This window comes from Myodes glareolus, chromosome X, assembly GCF_982192425.1.
Source record: "Myodes glareolus chromosome X, mMyoGla1.1, whole genome shotgun sequence".
NCBI lineage: Eukaryota > Metazoa > Chordata > Mammalia > Rodentia > Cricetidae > Myodes > Myodes glareolus.
Window position 1 is genome coordinate 66,973,246 of NC_142053.1, and position 17,589 is coordinate 66,990,834.

At 38.3% G+C, this 17,589-nt stretch overlaps 1 pseudogene; it reads left to right on the plus strand.

Annotated features, from left to right (window-relative positions):
- Positions 1 to 245: 245 nt before the first annotated feature.
- Positions 246 to 487, plus strand: LOC148117360 (Nuclear RNase P; annotated as a pseudogene).
- The last annotated feature ends 17,102 nt before the right edge of the window (positions 488 to 17,589 follow it).

Here is a 17,589-nt window from a genome sequence, read left to right on the forward strand (position 1 = left end):
TCTCATAGGGAGGCGGGTTTGATCGTGTTTGACGACTGCCTTTCCTGTTCTTAAAGAGCCACAGAGCTTTTGAGGTGATTTTCGCCTGATTTTGTTAAGAGAGCTCAGTCTCTGGCTCTCATGTACAGAAAACTTTAATTTTGATTGAGGAAGTAGCCGGCGTGGTGGCGCACGCCTTTAATCCCAGCACTTGAGCTCTGATCACAGGCTCTGCGAAAAACCGCGTTTCCATAGCAACATGGGCGGGCGGAGGAAGCTCATCGGTGGGGCCACGTGCTGAGTGCTCGTCACTCCCCGGCCCCTGGGAAGGTCTGAGACTGGGGCCCCCCACGGCCCTAACCGGGCCCTCCGCGCGCAGGCAGACCGGGCAGGAGAGGCCCCCCCACGGGTGGGCGGATGCCCTCCCTCGCCGGAGCTTGGAAAAGACTCACAGCCGGTGGTGCGAGTTCAATGCCTGAGGTGAGGCAGGGTGCACAGTTCGCAGGTACAGGATAAACGGCGAGCCCGCGCACCGCCCGGGGCGGGGCCATGCCTTTGTTTGGGCCACAATGGGCCACAATGGGCCGTGCCTCAGCTGCGGCCGCCAAAAATTCAGTTAGATAAAAACATTTATCCCCCAAAATTCACATCGTCCCCAATTCAGCAGGAAGCAGCCAGAGAGATTAATGACGCCCAAATTCCCTAAAAGATTAAATGAGGTCCTTTCAGTGATTGCAGAGCAGCAAGCCTGCTTCTCTGAGTTCTGCTTTGCTCCATACACCGGTTTGGGCTCGGAGTGGGTGCAGCTGGGGCTGGAGGGCAGCTGGAGCGGAGCTTTGCTCTGTGGCTGTGGTGGGGGGCACGTTGCGCCGGCTCGGTTGGTGCCTGGCCTGGAGGATGTCACAGCAGTGCCAGAAATGAGAACGGTGCCACAGGCAGCCGGGCCAGAGGGCTTACAGTGTACCTGGGACTGTGAGGGTCTCTGAGGCTAAAAATGGCTCTGGTTCCATTTGGCTATGCTAAAGTTTGCTGACTTCAGGCAGAACTGGTCGTAATTATCATAATAAAGGCGCGTCAACCTGGTTACCGTATCCTAGGTAACAAAGGCGGACCTATTGCCTCAAGCAACGGGTGGAATAAACAATGCTACCTAGAGGTTTTTTCATTTGAAAAGGGCCTGGAGAGATGGCTCAGAGGTTAAGAGCACTGCCTGCTCTTCCAAAGGCCCTGAGTTCAATTCCCAGTGACAACTGTTTTGGTTTTAGACAATAGAGGGGGACTACCAGTGACAGCTTCCCCCAGAGAAAGGATTTCTCTTGCATTCTTTACACTTAATTTTTAATTAAAAATTTTGCTGTAAAAACAACAGCAGACAGAGATGCTCTGTTTGAAATCAATTCCGTCTAATTCTAAGGCCTGCTTTTATGGCACAGGCAAACAAGATTTGCTCTTTGGAGCAGAGACCTGCAAGTCTCTAAGTTCAAAACCAGCCTACTTCCAGTACTGATTGTGCTGAATTTTTACACTGAGAGTTTTTAATACTCTTAAATGTTAATTTGGGAGGAGAGTTTTGTTTATGTTTTTCTAGGAATGCTGACATACATCTGGATGCCAGCAAGACTGACAAGAGAAATAAAGAAGAAAGATGACCCAGTGGATGCTGAGTGTCCTGCTGTGGAAGATTCGTGCGGAGGCAGCAGAGATGACCTTCTGGGCGGTGTCAAGAGCAGCTGTTTCACGTTATCACCTTGAGCAGCACCCTGTGCAACCTCTTATCTCTTAACAATTTTCTGACTGACTCTATTTTGCCTTTTCCTTCCTTAGGAATGGGTGGGAGCAGAGATATTCTTGGCATGCTGTGTCTAGGTAGAAGTGCTGTATGTCTTTGATTGGTGTGCTACCTGCTAGCCCAAGTGAGGAGGGACAAGGTCTTTGTGGCACAGGCCTTGGCAGCCTTGGAATGTGTATCCTCACCCCAGGTTTGGCTCTCAGCCTCAAAAGAGCTCATAGGCAATTAGCCATGCATAGCCTTAGCACCCTCTAGGGACCAGATAGTCCCACGGCATAGAGGAAGGTATGCATAGGCGGAGGGTGTGCAGACACAGCCCTAGCACTCCCAGGGTAGTTGTCCCATTGCATGGGAAGGGTGTGTCTTGTTTTTCTTTTCTTCAATCGGTCCACACATCATGAGGTGGGGACCAGATTGGAAAATAGTTTTGCCTTATTGCTTTTATTTACAACAGAAGGGGGAGATGTAGGAAGCCACCTGGAGGCACAGGTGGTCCTGCAGGTTGGAGGTATACAAGTCCATACCTGGCTTAGCCACGTGAGGCCTGCACCCTTGCTTGCACATGCTCAGACCAGCAGAATGGCATTAACCAATCAGGACAGCGTTCAAGCCTCTCCACCGTTTAAAAGCAGCTGCCTCTGGGCTCTACTTCCTCTCTCTAAGCTTTCTCTTGTCCCTGCACTCTCTCTTCCCTTCCCCCAATTTTCCTCAATCAAATGCTCCGAATAAAGACGTGACCAGGGAAGGAATTCTCGTTTTTAGTGGCGTTCATTCCTGCTGGTCAGGACGCGCGTCGCAACCATTTGTCTTTTTAAATGCATGGATATATAATATGCAAACACAAGGAAAATTGACAAAGATATACTAGGCAACCCACAATTACATGCTGGAGATAGAGAGCTACTACAAATTTTTATTACCTTTGAAAATTCCCTGCTCATGACACTCCTAAATTTATATTTCTACTACTAATATAAGAGGCTTTTTTCCCCAGAAAGATATGTCATATACAGAGCCATATTTTAACTATAGTGTTAAAGAATAAGATACAGTAGTAAATGGAACCACATAAAATAGCGGAAATAACATTTTAGCCTTCAAAACTAGTAATTTAAGGTAAATAAAATGAATATTAGGCCAGTGGAAGATGACTATGTGGCTACAATTGTGTATTTCTCTACTGATGATCGAAGTTTTCTTTCAACCAGTCACGTAGGCCGGTCAATGGAAACTCCAGCTCTAGGGCATTCAATTGTCCTTATTTTTTTTATACACATGAAGTCCAATTTGTGCTTTGCGTATTTTATTTCTTAACAAGTAGAGAAAATTATACAAGTTTTCATCTAATTGTTTGGCTTGATGATTTCATAAATACATTTATTATAGAATTGTAAATTTATGGTAAACATGTCTACCTCCTTAATGCTTTAAAAATTCCCTGTGGTAAATTTTTTGAAATTATTTTTTTAAAGAAGTGTCCAGTGTATTGTTACAGTTAGAATACTAAACACCCTTACATCTACCTAAATGTTATTTCATACCAACAATCTATCTTTTCCCCAAATCTCCTTCTTTCTTTTATGACCAACATTCTATGCTTGACTCCAATGATTTAAACTTTTGTACATTGTGAATGTTGGTGCCAAGTTTTACACTTTTCTTTCAATGTCTCACATATTTCACTTATTTCACAATAAATGATCTTTGATCAAGGGATACTGCTCCCCATCTCCTCATGTGTTTTAGGTAGGTAAAGTAACATAGTTTTCCAGAGTTAAACAAATACAATTTAAAAAAAAAAAAACATGCAACACATCTTTGCATCATTAAACAAATGTTCCATAGCATAAGTGAATGTGAAACATATACAGCTTAAAATTAAAGGGGATTCCCAACTGGTCTTTTCCAAGTGACAATTTAATAAAGTACTCATTGCCTGAATTTGTGTTCATATCAGAATCCACACAAACAGCTGTGTACAGCATTTAATAATTATCCTAATAAACAAATAAATCAATCAGAAGAGATGGAGATGGACATTTCATACTCATAACAGGAACAATTAATCAGGAGGAAGTCTCAATCCTGAATATCTATGCCCCTAATATAAAAGCACCCACTCATGTAAAAGAAAACCTTTTAGAACTCAAGGTAGTCATCAAACCACACACACTAATAGTAGAATACTTTAACACACCTCTCTCACTAATGGACAGGTCAATCAGACAGAAACCCAACAGAGAAATAAGAGAATTAATAGAGGTAATGAATCAAATGGACTTAACAGATATCTATAGAACATTCAACCGAAATAGGTAAGAATATATCTTCTTCTCTGCAGCTCATGGAACCTTCTCAAAAATTGACCACATACTCGGTAACAAAGCAAATTTCCACAGAAACAAAAAAAATATTAGTAACCACATGTGTCTTCTCAGATCACCATGGAATAAAGTTAGAATTCAATAACAATTCTACCACGAGAAAGCCTACAAACTCTTGGAAGCTGAACAGTCAACTACTGAATAACCCCTGGGTCAAGGAAGAAATAAAGGAAGAAATTAAAGTCTTCCTTGAATTTAATGAAAATAAAGACACAACATATTCAAACCTATGGGACACAATGAAAGCAGTGCTAAGAGGAAAGTTCATAACACTAAGTGCATAATTAAAGAAAACAGAGAAAGCACACATTGGAGACTTAACAGCACACCTGAAGGCTCTAGAAAAGAAAGAAGCAGACATACCCAGGAGGAGTAGAAGATGGGAAATAATCAAACTGAGGGCTGAAATCAACAAAATAGAAAAACAGAAAACAATCCAAAGAATCAACAAAACAAAAAGTTGGTTCTTGGAGAAAATCAACAAGATTGACAAACCCCTAGCCAAACTAATCAAACGGCAGAGAGAGAACACTCAAATTAATAAGATCAGAAATGAAAAGGGGGACATAACAACACACACAGAGAAAATTCAGAGAATCATTAGATCTTACTACGAAAGCTTATATGCCACATAGTTGAAAAATGTACAAGAAACGGACTGGTTTTTAGATAAGTACCATTTACCAAAGTTAAATCAAGACCAGGTGAACAATCTAAATAGACCTGTTAGTCACGAAGAATTAAAAGCTATTATTTAAAAACTCCCGACCAAAAAAAAAAAAAAAAAACCCAGGACCAGATGGTTTCAATGAACAGTTCTACTAGAACTTCCAAGAAGTGCTAATACCTATACTCCTTAATGTATTTCACAATATAGAAATAGAATAGTCATTGACAAATTCTTTTTATGAAGCTACAGTTACCCTGATGCCAAAACCACACAAAGACACAACCAAGAAAGAGAATTACAGGCCAATCTCACTCATGAACAACGACGCAAAAATTCTCAACAAAATCCTGGCAAACCGAATCCAAGAATACATTAGAAAAATTATCCATTATGATCAAGAAGGCTTCATCCCAGAGATGCAGGGCTGGTTCAACATACACAAGTCTATCAATGTAATCCATCATAAAAATAAACTGAAAGAAAAAAACCATATGATCATTTCATTAGATGCTGAAAAAGCATTTGGCAAAATTCAACATCCCTTTATGATAAAGGTGTTGAAGAGATTGGGGATACAAGGATCATACCTAAATATAATAAAAGCTATTTACAACAAGCAGACAGCTAACATCAAACTTAATGGAGAGAAACTCAAAGCCATTCCATTGAAATCAGGAACACGACAATGCTGTCCACTATCCCCATACCTCTTCAATATAGTGCTTGAAGTTCTAGAAATAGCAACATAAGTGGATCAAGGGGAATAGGAAAGGAAGAAGTTAAACTCTCGTTATTTGCAGATGATATGATAATGTTCAAAAGCGACCCAAAAACTCTACCAAAGATCTCTTACAGCTGATAAACACCCTTAGTAATGTTGCAGGGTACAAGATCAACTCCAAAAAATCAGTTGCCCTTCTATACACAAAGGATAAAGAAGCAGGGAGGGAAATCAGAGAAACTTTACCTTTTAGGATAGAAACAAATAGCATAAAATATCTTGGGATAACTCTAACCAAGGAAGTAAAAGACCTATTTGACAAGAACTTTAAGTCTTTGAAAAAAAAATGAGGAGGATACCAGAAAGCGAAAAGATCTCCCCTGCTCTTGGATTGGGATGATCAACATAGTTATAATGGCAATTCTACCAAAAGCAATCTATAGATTCAATGCAATCCCCATCAAAATCCCTTCAAAATTCTTCCCAGACCTTGACAGAGCAATAATCACCTTTATATGGAAAAACAAAAAACCCAAGATAGCCAAAACAATCTTATACAATAAAGGAACTTCTGGAGGTATAACCATCCCTGACTTCAAACTCTATTACAGAGCTACAGTATTCAAAACAGCTTGGTATTGGAATAAGAACAGAGACGTCGACCTATGGAATCAAATAGAAGACCCAGATATTAACCCACAAACCTATGAACACTTGATTTTCGACAAGGGAGCTAAAGGTATACAATGGAAGAAGGAAAGCATTTTTTACAAAGGGTGCTGGCATAACTGGATATCAACCTGTAAAAGAATGAAAGTAGATCCATATCTATCACCATGCACAAAACTCAAGTCCAAATGGATTAAAGACCTCAACATTAATCTGACCACTTTGAACCAGAAAGAAGAGAAAGTGGGAAGTAGTCTACAAGGCATAGGCACAGGAGAGCACTTCCTAGGTAGAACCCCAGTAGAACAGACAATAAGAGAATCAATGAATAAATGGGACCTCCTGAAACTGAGAAGAATCTGTAAAGCAAAGGACACTGACAATAAGACAAAAAGACTACATTCTGCCTTGGAGAAGATCTTCACCAACCCCTCATCAGACAAAGGTCTCTTCTCCAAAATATACAAAGAACTCAAGAAACTAGACACAAAAACTCTAATTAACACAATTAAAAAATGGGGTACCAATCTGAACGGAGAATTCTCAACAGTAGAACTTCGAATTGCCAAAAGACACTTAAGGTCATGCTCAACCTCCTTAGCGCTCAGGGAAATGCAAATCAAAACAACTATGAGATACCATTTTATGCCGGTCAGATTAGCTAAACTCAAAAGCACCAATGATAGCCTATGCTCGATAGGATGTGTAGTGAGGGGAACACTCATCCATTGTTGGTGGGAATGCAAACTTGTGCAGCCACTGTGGAAATCAGTGTGGTGGTTTCTCAGGAAACTGGGAGTCAGCCTCCCTCAGGACCCAGCAATTCCACTCTTGGGAATATACCCAAGAGATGCCCTATCATACCACAAAAGCATTTGTTCAACTATGTTCATAGCAGCACTATTTGTATTAACCAGAACCTGGAAACAACCACGTGCCCCTCAATAGAAGAATGGTTAAAGATGGTGTGGAACATATATACATTAGTGTTTTTCTCAGTAGTAAGAAACAATGGCATCTTGAATTTTGCATGCAAATGGATGGAAATAGAAAACGCTTTACTGAGTGAGGTAACCCAGATCCAAAAAGAGGAATATGGTAAGTATTCACTCATATGTGGATTCTAACCATAATTAAAGGTCTTTGAATCTATTAGTCATGATCCTAGAGAAGCGAAATAAGGTGATCCTGAAGAAAATCATATAGTTATCCTTCTGGATATTGGAAGTAGACAAGAGTTCCAGGCAAACTTGGGTGCAAGGGGTGGGGGGAATGGAATTGGAGAGGGTTAGAGAGAGAGGAGTAGGGTAGGATTGGGGAAAGCTTGGGGGATTGGGATGGGGGGAAGGGAGGAAGAATGGATATGGGAGCAGGGAAGTATATATCTCAACTAAGGGAGCCATTTTAGGGTTTACAAGAGACTTGATTCTAGAGGGGTTCCCAGGTCCAAGGAGATATCCCCAGATTGTTCCCTGGACAGCAGAGGAGAGGGTGCCTGAACTGGCCTTGGTCCATAACCATACTGATGAATATTTGCATATCACCATAGAACCTCATCTGGCGACGGATGGAGATTGAGACAGAGACCCACATTGGAGCACTGGACTGAGCCCCCAAAGTCCAAATGAGGAGCAGAAAGAGGGAGAACATGAACAAGGATGTCAGGACCGTAAGAAGTGTGTTCACCCACTGATACAAGGGGACTGATCTAATGAGAGTTTACCAAGGCCAGCTGGACTGGGACTGAACGAGTACGTGATCAAACCGGATTCTCTGAATGTGGCTGTCATGGGGACTGTCTGAGAAGCTATTGATAATGGCACTGGGACTTGTTTCCTCTGCATGCCCTGGCTTTTTGGGATCCTAGTCTGTTTGGATGCTCACCTTCCTAGACCTGGAGGGAGGGGGGAGGATCTTGATCTTCCCACAGGGCAGGAAGCCCTGACTGTTCTTAGGCCTGGAGAGGGAGGAGGAGAGGGAGTGGGGGGAGTGGGAGTGTAGTGGGAGGATGGGCAGAAGTGGAAACTTTTATAAATTAATAAAAAAATTCTTTTTTCTACAAGTTTTTATATATAATATAATTTTTTATTTGATATTTGAAAATTATTATCCTGACGTGATGAAAGCAAAGGTGAATTCCAAATTCCTATTGTCATGACAAAAGTAGATTATCAGCTATCAGTTATGCAAGAATTAGGTAAAAATGCTAAAGTATCCTGGAAAAAAAGTAAAGTAATTAAAAGCAGAATACTATCACTCTTTTTGTCTTTCTTTCTTTCCCTCCATCCCTTACTTCTTTTCTTAATTTAAAAATTAACATGCACTGTGACCATTTCAGGTATATATATTATCCTTTGTTGCTATTTGTTTGCCATCAACTGACTGTCTTTCTTTTTCCTCTCCCTGTATTATTTTCCCCTGTCTTTTCTTCTTATAGCTTCTTTTTCTGTTTGTTTACCACAGATTCCATTACCCTTCTTGTACCATCTCTTTTCATAGACTTCTTTCACTCTCTTAATATTCTTTTTCTAATTTTATATCACACACACACACACACACATATATATACATGTATACATTTACATTTGTTCAAGTCTATATTAAAACATATCACTGGCAGAGAGTCCACCAACTGTGCCTTACCATCTAAATGTTAACTTTTCAACAAATGGAATCTGAAAAAAAGGTGTTATCTCTATTTTTAAGACAAATTTCAAATAAAAATAATTAGAAGAGATGAAGTAACTGTACAATGATAGAGGGAAAATATTAAGATGAAGTATCAGTATATACTTATTAAATGTCATTACCCCCAGCTTTGTAAAAGAAACAACAATGGACAGAAAAGATCAGACATGCATAGATACAATTAGACTAGGTGACTTCACTATCCTATGTTCATCTGTCTTCATAGTAGTCTTGTTGTCTAACTTTTTTGACATTTAGTAATATGGATATTTTTGGACATCCTGTACTTTGAACTCTAATTAGTTATGCTATATCTAATTTACTTTTAAGATATATTTTTGTTTTACATTTTTTTTGTGTCTGTGTCAGTTTCAGTGTCTGTGTCTGTGATATTTTCTGTGTTTTTCTGAAGTTGTGCTTATGTGTGTGAGTGTTTGTGGGTGCCAAAGGTGGATATCAGATTCCTTATGATTGGGGTTAAAGGCACATGCGAGCTTCCCAGTACACGTGCTGGGAACCAAACTCAAGTGCGCTGCAAAAGTCTGCGCTCTTAACCACTGAGTAATCTCTTCAGCACTTATACCAAGTATTATCAGAGAGAAACTGAGAGAAATGGAATGAGAGAAGTGCTAAAAGTCAAAATTATGGAATTTGTCAGATATAAAACTAACAGAGAAAACATACCAATCAAAGCAATTCACCAATTAAGAACTAAAGTAACTGTTACTATTTTGTCCTTATGAGGAGAAGTAAGAAAAAAAATCTAGAGATAGTTTAATGAATATAGTATTGTGTGAATTTGCATATTAGAATTAATATTTCATTCAGAACTACTACATAATAAATTTAATTTCATAGAATATTTTAATACATTAAGATAGTTAATTAACATATAAGTTATAATAATTAATATTTTAATTTATATTTATTTAATTTAATATAATTTAATTTATTTATGTTATAATAATTTAATATTTTTAATTTCAATTCAAGAAATTAAAGAATATATAAAATATTGAATAGAAATTTACATTTAGGCAAAAGTGTTATGTTTCAGTTCTAATCCATATGAAGTCAAAAGAGGTAAAATGGTTAGCTAAAATGTGTAAATTTTTGTTTGGAATGGTGGTACCACCTGTACTTTAAACATTCTCAAGGTACATGCAGGAGTATTGCCACATGTATTAGGCTAGAATCAATCATATGTATCCACTTACATATTTATTGAACTATTTAATAATAGTGATATCATAAAGAAAATAAATATTTATAACATATATTTCTTTTTATATATATATATATATATATATATATATATATATATATATATAATAACACACAGCAAGAATGACTTATGCTCATTACCTGGAAAAATGTGTCAGGCCAAACTCATGCTATAATATGTAACATACAAATCCAGTGTCATAACTATCAAAATATAATTGACATAACTGAAAAAAACTGGAAAGATTATAAAACTTTTGGAGGAAATTATGTGATTTCAAAATATTATAAGAAATCACATAGGAATAAAATAAATTTGATATTAAGATGACAAAGTATAGTATAGAAGTAAACCCATTAATCTTAAGATAACTTAAGATATTTTAATATTCTATTTTTAATATATATTTGTGTTGGTTTTCTGGGACAGGATTGCTTTTTGACCAGGAAGAGACCAGTCTTTATTTCTTAACTCAAGACATTACTAAGCAATATTCACATGTTACACACTGAGTCAGTATCTCCATCTTCTTTTTGCAAGGAATTTCTTTCTCAAACTATGAGAAATACTCCGTAGCACTGAAAACAGCCTCACATCCTGTCTCAAATGGAAGGATGAGAACAAAGGCATCAATGGTGACCCTGTGGATCCTGTATCCATTTCCTGAACTTAACTCTTCTGACTTTTCTAGTGTGCTGAGCTATCATAAGAGGTGATTTTGATACTAGCACCATTTCACACACGTCAGGGTTGCACTGTAGAGACCAAGCAGAACTAGCTATACTGGAGGTGTACAGATAGCAGTGGGTGAAAAGATTCAAACTCTGGCCCCCCACTTTGGACATTTAATTTGATTTTTATAGTTCTGTTTCTGTGGAAGGCATGTTTTGTTTGTTTTTGGTTGCTGTTGTTATTATTATTTCCAAACCATGGTCTCTCTGTTTAACTCAGGATGTATTTGAAATAACTCAAGGGCCCAGGTTTGACTCAACCTCAAGATTCTCCTGCATCAGCTTGCTAAGTTCTGTGGATAAACTTCTGACCTATCATTCAAGCACTGAGGAGATGCATCCAGAGGGGTAAGTGTGTGCCCGTCCTGCCACACCATCCGGGAACAAAGTTCAGTGTCCCTTCAGCTACCACTTCAGGGGCTTCTTTGTTCCACATGACCCTTCCTCCCCCAAGCTTACCCTATTGTCTCTGAGGTGCTTGGCCCAGGAAGAGTACCTGCTCCTGCACTGAGGAGATTCATCCAGAGGGGTATGTGTGCCCCCCCCAGCGGGACAGTTCCAGAAAGGTTGTACAGGGCCCCTCCAACTCTGCTGCAGGGACTTCTTTGTTACACATGACCCTACCCTGCACAAGTCTGCCTTTTTGTCCATGAGGTCCTTGGCCCAGGAAGAGTACCTGGTCCTGCACTGAGGAGATCCATCCAGAGGGGTAAGTGTTGTACCTGCCCAGATGAAAGGTCCAGAAACAGAGTACAGGCCCCTCCAGCTCCTGTTGCAGGGTCTTCTTTGTTTCACACACCCTTGCCTCCCCCAAGCCTGCTCTACTGTGTGTGAGGTCTTTTGCCCAGGAAGATCCTACTCCTGCAGAGAGAAGATCCATCCAAAAGGCACTCCTTTCCATCTTCGGGTTCCTCAGAACCACCAGCAGAGCCAGCTCCAATGCTGAGGGGTTCTAAAGGAGGGCAGACCAACAAAATTCCCCAAATACACAGTCAGTCACAGTAAAGATTGAACCAAGACATCAAGACACTCCTGGCTGGATTTGAAAGAAGAGATGGGCAGGCACCACCAATGCAAGAATTCCTCCAACAATCTGAAAAGCAACATGAGAACACCAGAATTAATGGAACACACAACAAGAAGAGTTGAACACCCTATTCCAGAAGAAGTAGAAGAAATTGACTTTAAACATAACATTATGAAAATAATAGAGGACCTTAAATAGGAGGTGAAAAACTCATTTAAAGAAATGGTTAAGAAGGCATTCAAAAAGTTAGAGGAAATGAATAAATCTCTCAAAGATACCAATAAAAACTAAGAAAAGCATTCAAACAGGTAATGAAAACATCTCAAGACTTGAAAACTGAAATGGAAGTAATGAAGAAAACACTAACTGAGGGATGGCTGGATATGGAAAATCTGGGTAAATGAACAGGAACTACAGAGACAAATATAACCAACAAAACACATGAGATAGAAGAAAGAATCTCAGACACTGAAGATACTATAGAGGAAATAAATGCACTGCTCAAAGAAAACAGCAAATCCAACAAATTCTTAACATAAAACATCCAGGAAATTGGGGGCAACATGAAAAGGCCAAACCTAAGAATAATAGGGGTAGAAGAAGGAAAATTACAGCTCAAAGGCCCAAAAAATATATTTAACAAAATTATAGAAGAAAACATTCCCTATGAAGGTACAAGAAGCGTACAAAACACAAAGTAGACTGGATTAAAAAAAAGCATCCCCTCTCCATATAATAATCAAAAGATAAAACATACAGAATAAAGAAAGAATATTAAGAGCTGCAAAGGAAAATGGTCAAGTAACATATAATGGTAAACCTTTAAGAATTACACCTGACTTTTCAATGGAAAACATGAAAGCCTGAAGGTCTTGGATAGATGTGCTGCAGACACTAAGAGACCATGGATGCAAGCCCAGAGTATGATACCCAGCAAAGTCTGCATTCACCATCGATGGAGAAAACAAGATACTGCAGGACAAAAAAAGATTTAAATAACATGAAGCCACAAACCCAGTCTTACAGAAAGTACTAGAAGGAAAACCACAACCCAAGGAAGCCAACAACATTCATAATAACAAAGACATCTGCCAACCCTCCAACAGCACAATTCACAGAAGGGAAACACAAAAAAACTACCACCAGAAAAAATAACCAGAGTTAACAATAACTTGTCATTACTATCACTTAATATCAATGGATACAATTTACCTATAAAAAGGCACAGGTAAAGAGAATGGATATAAAAACAGAATCAAACATTCTGCTGTTTACAAGAAACACACTTCAAACTAAAAGATAGACACTACCTCTGAGTAAAGGTTTGGGAAAAGTTTTTTCAATCAAATGGATCTAAGAAACAAGTAGGTATGGCTATACTATTATCTATCAAAATTGATTTCAAACTAATATAAATTAGAAGAGATGGAAAAGGACACTTTATACTCATAACAAGAACAATTTATCAGGATGAAGTCTCAATCCTGAATATCTATGCCTTTAATATAAAAGCACACACACACATGTCAAAGAAACTACTAGAACTCAAAGCACACATCAAACCCCACACTCTAATAGTAGGACATTTCAACACTCCTCTTTCACTAATGGAAAGGTCATCCAGAAAGAAAATTAGCAGAAAAATAAGAGAACTAACAGACGTAATAAACCAAATTGACTTAACAGACATCTATAGAACATTCAACCCAAGCAGAAAAGAAGATACCTTCTTCTCATCATCTCATAGAACCTTCTTAAAAATTGATCACAAATAATTGGTAACAAATAATTGGAAACAAAGCAAACATCCATAGAGACAAAGAAATTGTAGTAACCATCTGTGTACTATCAGAACACCATGGAATAAAGCTATAATTCAACAACAATTCTAACCCCAGAAAGCCTAAAAATTTATGGAAACTGAACAGTCAACTACTGAACCACCCCAGGTTCAAGGAGGAAATAAAGAAATAAATTGAAGTCTTCCTTGAATTTAACGAAAATAAAGACACAACATACCCAAACTTATGTGACACTATGAAAGCAGTGCTAAAAGGAAAGTTCATAGCACTAAGTGCCCACATAATGAAAACCGAGAAAGCACACATTATAGACCTAAAAGCACAGCTGAAATCTCTAGAAAAAAGGAAGCAGACTCAAACGGAGGAGAAGAAGTTTGGAAATAATCAAACTGACAGCTGAAATCAACAAAATAGAAACACAGAAAACAATTCAAAGAATCAATGAAACAAAGATCTGGTTCTTTGATAAAATCAACAAGATTGACAAACCCCTATCCAACTAATCAAACAGCAGAGAGAGAACACACAAATTAACAAGATCAGAAATGAAAAAGGGGACATAACCACAAACACTGAGGAAAGTCATAAAATCATTAGATCTTAGTACAAAAGCCTGTATGCCACAAAATTGGAAAATGTAAAGAAATGGACATTTTTTAGATAAGTACCTTATACCAAAATTAAATCAAGACCAAGTGAACAATTTAAATAGATCTATAAGTCACGAGGAAATAGAAGCTGTCATCAAAAACCTCCCTATCAAAAAAAAGCCCAGGACCAGATGGTATTAATGCAGAATTCTAACAGAACTTCCAAGAAGAGCAAATACCTATATGTGTCAATGTGTTTCACATAATAGAAACAGAGGAGACATTGACAAACTCTTTTTATGAAGCTATAGTTACCCTGGGACAGGTTTTCTCTGTGTAACAATCCTGGTTGTCCTAGTACACACTCTGTAGACAAGACTGGCCTTGAAATCACAGAGTTCTGCCTGCCTCTGCCTCATGTGTGCCGATATTAACATGTGTACCCCTACCACCTGTGCCAAATTGTTGACTGAAGTTTCTGTCCTGCCTGGTTCCACAGCAGTTTAGTACCAAAGAAACTCACAGAGGCCTACATTATTTATAAAACTGTTAGGCCTATTAGCTTAGCCTTCTTATCAACTCTTTCTTACATCTTAATTAGCCCATAATTCTTGTCTGTGTTAGCCATGTGGCTTGGTACCTTTTATCAGTGAGGTACTCTCCTCTTGCTTACTCTATGTCTGGCTTCCTCTGCAATGACTGCAGACTGACCCTTCCTCTTCCCAGAATTATCCTGTTCTTGCTGTCCTGCCTCTACTTCCTGCATGATCACCCTGCCTATACTTCCCGCCTAGCTACTGGAAATCAGTGTTTTATTAAAGCAATACAACTAATAAATTTTTACAGGGTATAAGAACATTGTCCCACAGAACTTCCCCATTTTTTTAAAACAAAAAATCTGAATCTAATCTCCTTGGTTTAGGTTTATTCATGATCATCATCCATAATAAATTGCAATGAACATTCAAAACAAAGGTAAATACCCATAATCCATTTTTTGGGGAATGTGGGCATAGTTTTCTAGGATACTTTCTTCTGATTGGGGATGCTGATAATCTAATGATTCTCTAAATAAAAATTAATATTATGATAAAGTCCTGACTGGAGTATTCTGTGAGGCTTGATCATCTCAACCATCAGCCTTGAACCTGTTCTGGTTGTAGAACTCAGAGAAAATTCCAACAGAGGTCCTTTGAAATGTTGGATTATTTGGACCATTCTCTCCTATTAGAGATTCTTCAGGGGGACTTCCTTGATCAAATCTGATTTTTCTTAACCCTGATTGAATCCAGAGCCTTTCATTTCCTATGGATACAAAAACAAACCTTTTTCTCAAAAGTGACATTTGTTTTGACATAAATTGTGAAGTGAAAGCATTTTCAAAATATATATGTTGTAATAATTCAGAAGCATTTATAATTAAATGTCTTTTAGCAAGTGTTGCTCCTTCCTCAGCATTAAATCCATTCAAAGACAACACAATAACATACAGTATCAAGACTCTCTGTTTATTTTCCATCTTTATGTGGTTTTATTTTAAAAATTGTTTCTTTTATTTTTATGTTCAATTTTGTTCTTTTAAAACTATGTTTTAATATGTACCTTTGGCTGTCCTGTCACTCACTCTGTGGACCAGATTGTCCTTGAACTCACAGAGATCACCTTGCTTCTATTTCCCAAGTGTTAGGACTAAAGGTGTGTGCCACCACAACCAACTTCTCTTTCTTTCTCTTTTTTTAAGAACCTTATCCATTTTAATTTTTCTCCCAAGCCTACATGTATTTTGAAACACACTCTAAACTATTTAGAGTTTTTTTTATCTGAATCTTTCTTTACTATCTCTCTCTCTTTTTCTGAATACACGAGTCTTTAATTTATTAATTGATATTGCTAGGATTAAAACCATGATTTGATGGCTGGATCCATCCCATTCCTTAGCTTTCTGAGAATCTAGCTTCGTTGGAGAGGTACTGGTGGAAACCATGTTTATTGACAAAACTCTATGGAGTTTCATGTTCCCTGTCACCACCAAGAAGCTGCTGGCTATTAATAAACACCATTTAAATGTTTTGTGGCCAGGACTTTTTTTAATTGATTTTTATTGAGCTCTGCATTTTTCTCTGCTCTCCTTCCTGTCTCTCCCCTCCCCTTCAACCATCTCCCAAAGTCCCCAGGCTCCAAATTTACTCAGGAGACCCTGTCTTTTTCTAATCCCCACGTATATTAGATCTATGCATGTCTCTCCTAGGGTGCTCATTGTTGTCTTTGTTATTTGGAAATGTTATTTCTGGGTTGGTTTCCATTGCTTTATGTTTAAAAACCAATGATAAGTGAGCACATGTGATAATTGTCTTTCTTTGTCTGGGTTACCTCACTCAAAATGATGTTTTCTAGCCCCATCCATTTTCCTGCAAAATTCAAGGTGTTGTTATTTTTTTCTGTTGTGTAGTCCTCCATTGTGTAAATGTACCACATTTTCCTTATCCATTTTTCAGTCAAGGGACATTCAGGTTGTTTCCAGGTTCTGGCTATAACAAACAATGCTGCTCTGAACATAGTTGAGAACATGTCCTTGTGATACAATTGAGCATCCTTTAGATATATACCCAAAAGTGGTATTACTGGGTCTCAAGGAAGGTTGTCTCCTAATTTTCTGAGAAATTGCCATACTGACATTCAAAGGGGCTGTACCAGCTTGAATTCACACCAGAAATGTAGGAGTGTTTCCTTTACCACACAACCTCTCCAGTATAAGTTGTCATCAGTGTTTTTGACCTTGGCCACTTTTACAGCTGTAAGAAGGAATCTCAGAGTTGTTTTGATTTGCATTTTTCTGATGACTAAGAATATTGAACATTTCCTTAAGGATGTTTTAGCCATTTTAGATTCTTCTGTTGAGAGTTGTACTCCATCTTTTATTGGATTATTTATTCTTTTGATGACCAATTTTTTGAGTTCTTTATATATTTTTGAGATTAGACTTCTGTGTGATGTGGGTTTAGTGAAAATCTTTTCCATTCTGTAGGCTCTCATTTTGACTTGTTGACTGTGTCCTTTGCTTTACAGAAACATTTCAGTTTCTGGAGTTCCCATTTGTTAATAGTTTCGCCCAGTGTCTGTGCTGCTGGGGTTATATTTAGGAAGGGGTCTCCTGTGCCAAGGCATTCAAGCATACTTCCCACTTGCTCTTCTATAAGGTTCAGTGTAGCTGGCTATATGTTTAGGTCTTTGATCCATTTGGACTCGAGTTTTGTTCATGGTGAAAGATATTGGTCTATTTTCATTCTTCTACATGTTGATATCCAGTTACTCCA